General features: G+C 41.1%; 1 long non-coding RNA gene across 1 annotated transcript; it reads left to right on the top strand.

The window, feature by feature from the left end:
- Positions 1-427: 427 nt before the first annotated feature.
- On the top strand, positions 428-9,630 carry LOC136153609 (uncharacterized). Its single transcript, XR_010660417.1, has 3 exons — positions 428-562; positions 1,600-1,705; positions 6,297-9,630. It is a non-coding gene; the product is annotated as an uncharacterized lncRNA (long non-coding RNA).
- Positions 9,631-11,482: the final 1,852 nt, after the last annotated feature.

Here is an 11,482-nt window from a genome sequence, read left to right as displayed (position 1 = left end):
ACTGTAGCCTGCCAGGCTCCTCTGTCCATGGGATTTTCCAGGCAAGAATACTGGAGTGGGTTGCCATTTCCTTCTCCAGGGGATCTTCCCGACCCAGGAATCGAACCCAGGTCTCCTGTATTGCAGGCAGATTCCAACTTATGTCATCTTACACATGGGAAAATAGACCCAGAGACATCAGCACAGTAAGGAGCTCACATGTGGCCAAGTGGCAGAGCCAGGATTTGAACCCAAGCCCTGCTGTGTGCACTGATCCCCTGGACCCAGCTCTCTTCTGCTCACAGGGTCTTGTGAGGCTGAGGCCCTGGGTTGAGTACCAGAACTGCCTGGAGAGCCTGATAACAGACTCCACCCTCTGCCCAGGATGGAGTGAGTCCTAAGTGGAGTGAATCATTTCACCCCAAGCACAGAGAGCACAACAGGAAGGCAGCAGGAAGAGAAGGTGGAAAGAGCTGAGAAGCCAGGTCATGAGGCCTCCAAGCCACAAGTCCTGAACTTCACATTCCCATGCCCAGGTGTGGCCGTCAGATCTGCACCTGCCAGCATCAGACATTACCAGAAGGTGGGTTTTGATGGTGACATGGGCGAGTGCCTGTCCACCCCCAGGCTCTGTCTCATTGAGCCACCCACCCTTCCTGAGCCTGCCCACTGGCAGGGTGGGCTGCTCCTCATAGGGACTTCGGTGGGGTGAATGGAGGGGGAAGCCTGCCCTGAAGACCCCAGCTCCCTGCCCCCTCTCATCCAGGAGCCTCACATATCCCAGGGATGGGTGAAACCCACAGCTGTGCTCCCATCATAGCACTGTCCTGTCATGTTGATAGTCTCTCTCTCTCTCTAGTCCACGGGTTTCACCGGGGCTCAGGAAACATCTTACTCCCCTTTGCATTCCTAGTGTTAGGGCTCAGCATGGCTCCCCTAACCAGGGCACAACCTGAAAGCCCTGTGCTCCAGCCCAGAAAGAATCAGGAGGACAGATAAGTGGCAAAGTGAGGGGTCCAACTGGTGCTGTGATTATCCTCGCTGGCACCACATCTACCTACCCCAGGTAGACCAGGATTCTGCCATAGGTCCTGCCCAGTCAGGAGAACAATCGGGTGTGTAAACGAGGTGGGTCATTCATAGCATGGGACAAGGAAGGCACAGGCTCATTTTCATCTGCTCTGAAGCTGATCTATCTGGAAAGGGTATGAAGAAATAGCACCCTTGCAGAATGCCAGCTGGCCTCCCTTCCAGGCCACACTTGCCAGCAGGTCAAGAGGCACTTTCTTTAAAGAGGATTCATCACTCCTCCTTTGCTGGGCTCCATCTAGGATCTGCTGGAAGCCTGGGAAAGCTGCCCAAGTTTGGGGGTTGATGATGCTGCAGAACTCATCTGCTTTTCACCACTTCAGCTTCAGCCGAGGAAACCAAGGAGGCCAAGGAGAAGGGGCAGGCCCAAAGTCTGAGGCAGTAAAAGGCAGAGCCTGGCACTGCTTGTCCACCTGCCCCAGCTGCCCCCTTTTCAGTGCAGCAGGTGGACTCTGGATCCTGACAGTGGTTACACTGTCCTTCAGCCCTGGTTATGGGCCCAGATCTAATACTACCTTTTGGTACCCACAGGAAGAGTGTTGGGGGAGGAGATGGACCCACTCCCCTGACCATCTCCACCACCCCAGAAGCCGACTCTTGGCACATGGCATCAGGGCCAGGAACCAACAAAACACAGGTACACTTAATTTCTCAAGTCTGATAAAGGCTGAGTGGGGTATACATTTGGGGAGATTCCCCAAACCTGGCTTTGAAGGCTCTAGCTCTCATCTGCCTGCTCCTTCTGGGGTCCAACCCCAGGCCCATCCATCCTATCTACTAATGCATTGCAACATGAATTGCAGACACCAGTACACCTTGCCCTTGTTAGAGTGCTTTAAAGCAAAATCCCAGACGTTGTTATTTTAGCCATAAGTGTTGGGTTGGCCAAAAAGTCCATTCAAGGTTTTCCTATTATTTGCTTTAACATAACCAGAAAAACGATTGTGAAACCTAACAAAGTTAGTAATTCCTTGACACCATCTCCTATCTAGTTCATGGTTAAATTCTGTGGGGTGAATGCTGAATGGCTGACCATATGGACACTATCTCTCCAGGCTCTTCTGAATGTCTGTGAAGCCCCTGGGCCAGATACCATAGTGAAGGCTGCAGAACCTTCCTTCTGGCTCCAGAAACTCTGGTTGAATTCACAGGTGCCTACCTGATCTCTTTTGTACTACCTCCCCATCTCTAAATTATACACATACACTGCTAGTTCTTTCTATTGCAGGCATTATCTTCTGTCTTTCCACCATGGAAGATAAGAAGCTAGCCTTCTTTTGTGCACCATACCCTCACTTTCCAAGCTCCACCCTTCTAATATGTTTGTGTCATTTGGTTAGGCCTGTGGTCAGTTATTTATTATTTTGACTATGTAAACTATTCAGAATTGAGCCATATTGTAATTTTTCTTTCCTGCTCACCTTCTGGTTTTTCCTACAGCTAATAATTGTCTGACTGTGTTTGCTTAATTTTCCATATGCTTCCCTGGTGGTTCAGATGGTAAAGAATACACCTGCAATGTGGGAGACTTGGGTTCAATCCCTGGGTTGGGAAGATCCCCTGGAGAAGGGCATGACAACCCACTCCAGTATTCTTGCCTGGAGAATTCCATGGACTGTATAGTCCATGGGGACACAAAGAGCTGGACACGACTGAGCAACTAAGCTCACAGCACACCAGTAATGGAATTGAGACCCCTTTTCCAGATGTGTAAATTTTATCAGCATATTCCACACATTCATTTCAGTTCAGTTCAGTTGCTCACTCATGTCCAACTCTTTGTGACCCCATGGACTGCAGCATGTCAGGCCTCCCTGTCCCTCACCAACTCCCAGAGTTTACTCAAACTCATGTCCATTGAGACGGTGATGCCATCCAACCATCTCATCTTCTGTTGTTCCCTTCTCCTCTCGCTTTCAATCTTTCCCAGCATCAGGGTCTTTTCAAATGAGTCAGTTCTTCCCATCAGGTGGCCAAAGTATTAAAGTTTCAGCTTCAGCATCAGTCCTTCCAATGAATATTCAGGACTGATTTCCTTTAGGATGGACTGGTTGGATCTCCTTGCAGTCTAAAAGACTCTCAAGAGTCTTCTCCAATACCACAGTTCAAAAGCATCAATTTTTCAGTGCTTAGCTTACTTTATAGTCCAACTCTCACGTCCATACATGACTACTGGAAAAAACCGTAGCTTTGACTAGATGGACATTTGTTGGCAAAGTAAGGTCTCCACTTTTTAATATGCTCTCTAGGTTGGTCATAACTTTTCTTCCAAGGAGTAAGTGTCTTTTCATTTCATGGCTGCAATCACCATCTGCAGTGATTTTGGAGCCCCCAAAAATTAAGTCTGACACTGTTTCCATTGTTTCTCTATCTATTTGCCATTAAGTGATGGGACCAGATGCCATGATCTTAGTTTTCTGAATGTTGAGCTTTAAGTCAACTTTTTCACTCTCCTCTTTCACTTTAATCAAGAGGCTCTTTAGTTCTTCTTCACTTTCTGCCTTAAGCGTGGTGTCATTTGTATATCTGAGCTTATTCATATTTCTCCATAATCTTGATTCCAGCTTGTGCTTCCTCCAGCCAGGCATTTTTGCAGGATGTACTCTGCATAGAAGTTAAATAAGCAAGGTGACAATATACAGCCTTGACATACTCCTTTCTCAATTTGAAACCAGTCTGTTGTTCCATGCCCAGTTCTAACTGCTGCTTCCTGACCTGCATACAGATTTCTCAAGAGGCAGGTCAGGTGGTCTGGTATTCCAGTCTCTTGAAGAATTTTCCAGAGTTTGTGGTGATCCACACAGTCAAAGGCTTTGGCATAGTCAATAAAGCAGAAGTAGATGTTTTTCTGGAACTCTCTTGCTTTTTCGATGACCCAATGGTTGTTGATGTTTGATCTCTGGTTCCTCTGCCTTTTCTAAATCCAGCTTGAATATCTGGAAGTTCATGGTTCACGTATTGTTGAAGCCTGGCTTGGAGAATTTTGAGCATTATTTTCCTAGCATGTGAGAAGAGTGCAATTGTGCAGTAGTTTGAGGATTCTTTGGCATTGCCTTTCTTTGGGATTGGAATGAAAACTGACCTTTTCCAGTCCTGTGGCCACTGCTGAGTTTTCCAAATTTGCTGGCATATTGAGTGCAGCACTTTCATAGATCATCTTTTAGGATATGAAATAGCTCAACTCGAATTCCATCACCTCCACTATCTTTGTTCACAGTGATGTTTCCTAAGGCCCACTTGACTTTGCATTCCAGGATGTCTGGCTCTAGGTGAGTGATCACAGCATGGTGATTATCTGGGTCGTGAAGATCTTTTTTGTATAGCTCTTCTGTGTATTCTTGCCACCTCTACTTAATATCTTCTGCTTCTGTTAGGTCCATACCATTTCTGTCCTTTATTGTGCCCATCTTTGCATGAAATCTTCTCTTGGTATCTCTAACAGTAAAAATAACAGCATCTGGTCCCATCGCTTCATGGCAAATAGATGGGGAAACAATGAAAACAGTGAAAGACTATTTTTTGGGGGTCCCAAATCACTGCAGATGGTGACTGCAGCCATGAAATTAAAAGATGCTTCCTCCTTGGAAGGAAAGCTATGACAAACCTAGACAGCATATTTAAAAGCAGAGACATAACTTTGCTGACAAAAGTCCTTATAGTCAAAGCTACGGTTTTTCCAGTGGTCATGTATGGATGTGAGAGTTGGACTATAAAGAAAGTTGAGTGCCGAAGAACTGATGCTTTTGAACTGTGGTGTTGGAAAAGACTCTTGAGAGTCCCTTGGACTTCTAGGAGCTCAAACCAGTCAAGCCTAAAGGAATCAACACTGAATATTCATTGGAAGGACTGATGCTGAAGCTCCAATACTTTGGCCACCTGATGTGAAGAGCTGACTTATTTGAAAAGACCCTGATGCTGGGAAAGACTGAAGGCAAAAAGGGAAGGGGCAGCAGAGGATGACAGGGTTACATAGCATCACCAACTCAATGGACATGAATCTGAGCAAACTACGGGAGATAGTGGAGGACAGAGGAGCCTGCTGTGCTGCAGTCCATGGAGTTACAGAGTTGGACAAGACTCAGCGACTGAACAACAACAATGCAAGGCGTTAATAACAGAGGTGATGAAATTAAATTTATATTTTAAGGCAATGCAAGAAAAATTAAATATCAAATTCTCTCTCTGTTTGTTCAGTGCTTCTCCTTCCCTCCTTAATGTTCAGTGTACATCTCCATTATGCATTAATCAGAGCACCTAAAAGATAGAAGTGCCTGTTTAACTATAAAGATCAATTTTTTTTTCTTTATTCTGATGCTAGCAATGTAACTTCTTAAAAGAATAGCATTCTTTCCCAACTCTGTAAGGGGTCATGGTGACTTGCTGTTCGCTTAGTACACATTTACCTGGACTATGTAACCTCGGTGAATGAACTTTATGTAGAATATTAAAATGCCATTTTGGTGTACAATCCTTTGTCTCAAAACTTTGACTCCCAACAGGTAGAACTCAGAGCTTTCTGAGAATCTGAGAAGCAGATTCTTCTTGCGTTATAATCTTGTTTGGTTTGAATAAAATTTCCTTTTTTTCTTCTTAACTTGATTATTAATTGAATTTTTGTCAACAGGGGAAACTGTGAGCCATGGAGAGACAAGGTATATAGGAACTCTGTATAATCTGATCAATCTTCCACAAACCTAAATCTGCAAAAGAAGTTTATTAATTAAAAGATTAATGCAAATGGTGTTGGTCATACAGTTACTTGGAGTCTTTCTGTTTTGTGAAGCTTGTATTTTCAAGATACATCCATATACAACTTAATCTTTCACAGTGCTTGTCCACCAGTGTCAGACACCCAGGCTGCCTCCAAACAAATAGATGTCCTCATCTATGTTCACTGTGAGGACAAGATTTGCTCAGTGATATTTGCTTAGGATTCAGATTTCTAAATTGTAGTATTAACTTATATTTAAATAAATAGTGCCAGATGGCACTCTCAAAAGGCTGCTGTCACCCACTGGGAATGGATCTCCTCTGTCTCTTGTTTTTGCCAAAACTTGGCATGACCGAGGTCTTCAATGTATGATAACCTTGTGGGTATAAATATCAGAGTTGTTTTAACTTCCATTTCTCTAAACATCAATAAGTTTAAATATCTCTTCATATGTTTATTAGCATCTCACTTGTGAACTGCTTGTTAACTATCTTTTGTTGTGGCTATTGATTTGCAGGAGTCCTTGTATATACTCCTGGAGAAGGGAACGACTACCCACTCCAGTAGAATTGCCTGGAGAATTCCATGGATAGAGGAACCTGGCAGGCTACAATCCATGGAGTCGTGAAGAGTCGGACATGACTAAGTGACTTTCACTTTCATTTGTGTAAATACTAGGTAAATACCTTGCTTGGTGCTAGACATTTAAAATATCTTCTCCCAATTTTTTTTTTTTTATGTCTATTGATTTTGTCTATGGCTTCCTTCGTTGAGCAAGAATACTCCTGAAAAGTAATGACATTCATCAAAGTTTTGCTGTATAAATTGTACTGTGATTTTCTTTAAGCCTTTCTTCACCCCTCCTAGGCAGGATTTTCCCCTCAGCTTTATTGGGATATATCGACACATAACATTGTATAAGTTCGAGGTGTACAATATGTTGATTTGATACATTCATATATTGGAAAGGGAACTGATTACCACCATAGGTTAGCTGCCATTTCCATCCTGTCATATAGTTCCCATTTCCTTTTTGTGGTGAGAACATTTAAAATTGACTCTCTAGGCAGCATTTAAGTATATGATACAGTAACAGTAGCTATAATTACAGTGCTGTACTGTAGATCTCCAGAATTTGCTCATCTTATAACTGGAAGTTTGTTGCCTTTGAACAATATCTCCCCATTTTCCCCACCTTCAGTCCCTGGTAAACACTACTCTACTTTTTGTTACTCTGAGTTTGACTTTTTTAGATTTCACATATAAGTGATACCATGCAGTATTTATCCTTTTCTAACTTATTTCACTAAGCTTAATACCATCCAGGTCCATTCATGTTGTTGCAAATGGCAAATTTCCATTCTTTTTTAATGGCTAAGTAATATGTCTACACACACACACACACACACACACACACACACAAGGATATACCACATCCACTTTATGCATTCACCTGGTGATGGTGGACACTTAGGTTGCTTCCATATCTAGCCTATTGTAAGTAATATGCACATGGGAGTGTAGATATCTGTATGAGATTCTGATTACCATTTCTTTGGATATATACCCAGAAGTGGGATTGCTGGATCATATGGTAGTTTTGTTTTTAATTTTTGAGGAAACTCCATGCTGTTTTCCATAGTGGCTGTACCAATTTACATCCCCATCAACAGTGCACTGTGGTTCTCTTCTCTCCACATCCTCACCAACACTTGTTATCTCTTCTTGTCTTTTGATAATAGCCATTCTAACAGGTGTGATGTGCTATCTCATTGTGGTTTTAATTTGTACTGATTGTATTTGATTTGTATTTGATGTTGAGCATCTTTTCATACACCTGTTGGCCATTTGTATGTCTTTGGAAAACTGTCTATTCATTTTCTCTCTCACTTATTAAAATCTGATTGTTTTTCATTGTTGTTGTTTTGCTATTGAGTTTTATGCATTATTTATATATTTTAGATATTAACCCCTCATCACATATGTGATTTGTAAATATTTTCCCCCATTCCATAGGTGGCTTTCTCATTTAGTTGATGGTTTTCTTTGCTATGCAGAAGCTTTTTAGTTTGATGTAGACTCATTTATTTACTTTTGCTTCTGTGATTTGTGCTTTTGCTGTCATACCCAAAAAGTCACTGCCAAGACCAATGTCAAGGAGCTTCTCCCCTATGTTTTCCTTGAGGAGTTTTATGGTTTTCAGGTCTTGTGTTTAAGCCTTTAATCTTAACATTTTGAGTTTATTTTTGTGAGTAGTGTAAGGTCGAAGTGAGTGCTGAAGAATTGACGCTTTCAAATTGTGGTGCTGGCAATTAAGAGTCCCGTGGATAGTAAGGAGATGAAATCAGTCAATCCTAAAAGAAATCAACCCTAAATATTCACTGGGTGGATTGATGCAATGCTGAAGCTGAAGCTCCAATACTTCGGCCACCTGATGCGAAGTGTTGACTCATTGAAAAAGACCATGATGCTGGGAAAGATTGAAGGCGGGAGAAGAAGAGGGAGACAGAGGGTGAGATGGTTGGATGATATTGCTGACTCAATAGACATGAGTTTGAGCAAACTCTGGGAAATAGTGAAGGACAGGGAAGCCTGGCATGCTTCAGTTCATGGGGTCACAAAAAGTCGGACACGACTTAGTGACTGAACAACGAGTATAAGGTAGGGGTCCAATTTCATTCTTTCATAATTTGTTGAAGAGACTATCCTTTATCCATTGAATGTTCTTTGCTCCCTTGTCAAGTATTTGTTGAGTGTGTATATGAGGGGTTATTTCTGGTCTCTCTCTTCTGTTCCAGTAGTCTACATTTTTCCAGTAGTCTATTTTTATGCCAGTAACATACTGCCTTAATTACTGTAACTTTGTAATCAGGAAGTGTGATGCCTCCTACTTTATCCTCCTTTCTCAGAATTACTTTGGCTATTTGGGGTCTTTTGTATCTCCATACACATTTTAGGATTGTTTTTTCTATTTCTGTGAAAAATACCATTGGAATTTTTATAGGGATTTTGTTGAATCTACACATGGCTTTGGGTAATATGCACATTTTAACAATATTAAACAATCTTTCAATCTGTGAACATAAGATATCTTTCCATTTGTGTCTTCTTCAATCTCTCTCATAAAATTTTGTAGTTTTCAGTGTACAGATTTTCACCTCCTTGGTTAAATTCATTCATAAGTATTTTATTGTTTTTGATGTTATTTTGATTGGGATTATTTTCTTTATTCCTTTTTCAGATGTTTTGTTGCTAGTGTATATAAATGCAATGATTTTCTGTATGTTGATTTTATATCCTGGAACTTTACTGAATTTGTTGATCTAGTGGAGTTTTTTGCTGGAGTTTAGGGTTTTCTATATATTAGATCGTATTATCTGTAAACAGACAACTTTACCTCATCCTTACTGATTTGGATGACTTTTATTTCTTTGCTTGCCTGATTGCTCTGTCCGGACTTCCAGGGCTATGTTGATTGGAAGTGGTGAGAGTGGGCACCTCTATGTTGCTCCTGATCTTACAAGAAAAGCTTTCAACCTTTTACCATTGAGTACGCTGTTTGGCTGTGGGTTTGTTATATATAGACATAGATATGAAATTCATCAAGACCCATACTTTTATTTTTATTTATTTATTTTTTTTTTAAATTTTATTTTATTAGTTGGAGGCCAATTACTTCACAACATTTCAGTGGGTTTTGTCATACATTGACACGAATCAGCCATTGAGTTACACGTATTCCCCATCCCGATCCCCCCTCCCACCTCCCTCTCCACCCGACTCCTCTGGGTCCTCCCAGTGCACCAGGCCCGAGCACTCGTCTCATGCATCCCACCTGGGCTAGTGATCTGATTCACCATAGATAATATACATGCTGTTCTTTTGAAACATCCCACCCTCACCTTCTCCCACGGAGTTCAAAAGTCTGTTCTGTACTTCTGTGTTTCTTTTTCTGTTTTGCATATAGGGTTATCGTTACCATCTTTCTAAATTCCATATATATGTGTTAGTATGCTGTAATGTTCTTTATCTTTCTGGCTTACTTCACTCTGTATAATGGGCTCCAGTTTCGTCCATCTCATTAGAACTGATTCAAATGAATTCTTTTTAACGGCTGAGTAATATTCCATGGTGTATATGTACCACAGCTTCCTTATCCATTCATCTGCTGATGGGCATCTAGGCTGCTTCCATGTCCTGGCTATTATAAACAGTGATGCTATGAACATTGGGGTGCACGTGTCTCTTTCAGATCTGGTTTCCTCAGTGTGTATGCCCAGAAGTGGTATTGCTGGGTCATATGGCAGTTCTATTTCCAGTTTTTTAAGAAATCTCCACACTGTTTTCCATAGTGGCTGTACTAGTTTGCATTCCCACCAACAGTGTAAGAGGGTTCCCTTTTCTCCACACCCTCTCCAGCATTTATTGCTTGTAGACTTTTGGATAGCAGCCATCCTGACTGGCGTGTAATGGTATCTCATTGTGGTTTTGATTTGCATTTCTCTGATAATGAGTGATGTTGAGCATCTTTTCGTGTGTTTGTTAGCCATCTGTATGTCTTCTTTGGAGAAATGTCTGTTTAGTTCTTTGGCCCATTTTTTGATTGGGTCATTTATTTTTCTGGAATTGAGCTTCAGGAGTTGCTTGTATATTTTTGAGATTAATCCTTTGTCTGTTTCTTCATTTGCTATTATTTTCTCCCAATCTGAGGGCTGTCTTTTCACCTTACTTATAGTTTCCTTTGTAGTGCAAAAGCTTTTAAGTTTCATTAGGTCCCATTTGTTTAGTTTTGCTTTTATTTCCAATATTCTGGGAGGTGGGTCATAGAGGATCCTGCTGAGATTTATGTCAGAGAGTGTTTTGCCTATGTTCTCCTCTAGGAGTTTTATAGTTTCTGAAGACCCATACTTTTAAATGGCTGCATACTATTCTGTTGTGACACATTAAGTCTGTACCATACTTCATTGAATCTCTTCCCCCTACTTACCAATGCAAAAGGCTGAACTAAATATTCTTGGGAATATATCTCAATTTACTCCTTTTGGTATTTCTAATGATAAAAAGTAATATCCAATCATTGCAAACAATTAAAATACAGAAAAAAACATTTATAATGCAACCTCCCAGACGGTATCACTATTGATGTTATTTGCACGTATCTTCTGATCCTACAGTTGTTCCAAAACACTCCAACAATTCCCCCAAAATTTCTAGCATTATGCATTATCACAAAGTCTACATTTAAACACATTTATTTTATTAATAAATAAATGTTATTTTTATTATAGAGATTTTCAATCTTATATAAAAGAAAAATATTAGTAAAATGACCATATTTCTATCACCCAACTTCAACAATTATCAAAATATAACTAAATTTGCTTTTTCTGTACTTCAACTCCCCAACGGGATATTTGAAAGTCCCAGACACCATATCATTTTTTAGGTAAATAGTATGTTTTTTAAGCATAAAAACTCTTTCTTATAATAACATAATCATAATACCATTGTGAATGTGAATGTGAAAGCCACTCAGTTGTGTCCAACTCTTTGCGACCCCATGGACTATACAGTCCATGGAATTCTCCAGTCCAGAATACTGGAGTGGGTAGCCTTTCCATTCTCCAGGGGATCTTCCTAATCCAGGGATGGAACCCAGGTCTCCCACATTGCAGGCAGATTCTTCACCAGCTGAACCACAAG

The sequence above is a fragment of the Muntiacus reevesi genome, chromosome X (assembly GCF_963930625.1).
Source record: "Muntiacus reevesi chromosome X, mMunRee1.1, whole genome shotgun sequence".
In the NCBI taxonomy this organism is placed as follows: Eukaryota; Metazoa; Chordata; class Mammalia; order Artiodactyla; family Cervidae; genus Muntiacus; species Muntiacus reevesi.
The sequence above is the reverse complement of the archived record's forward strand: the minus strand, read 5'-3'. Positions and strand labels throughout refer to the sequence as shown.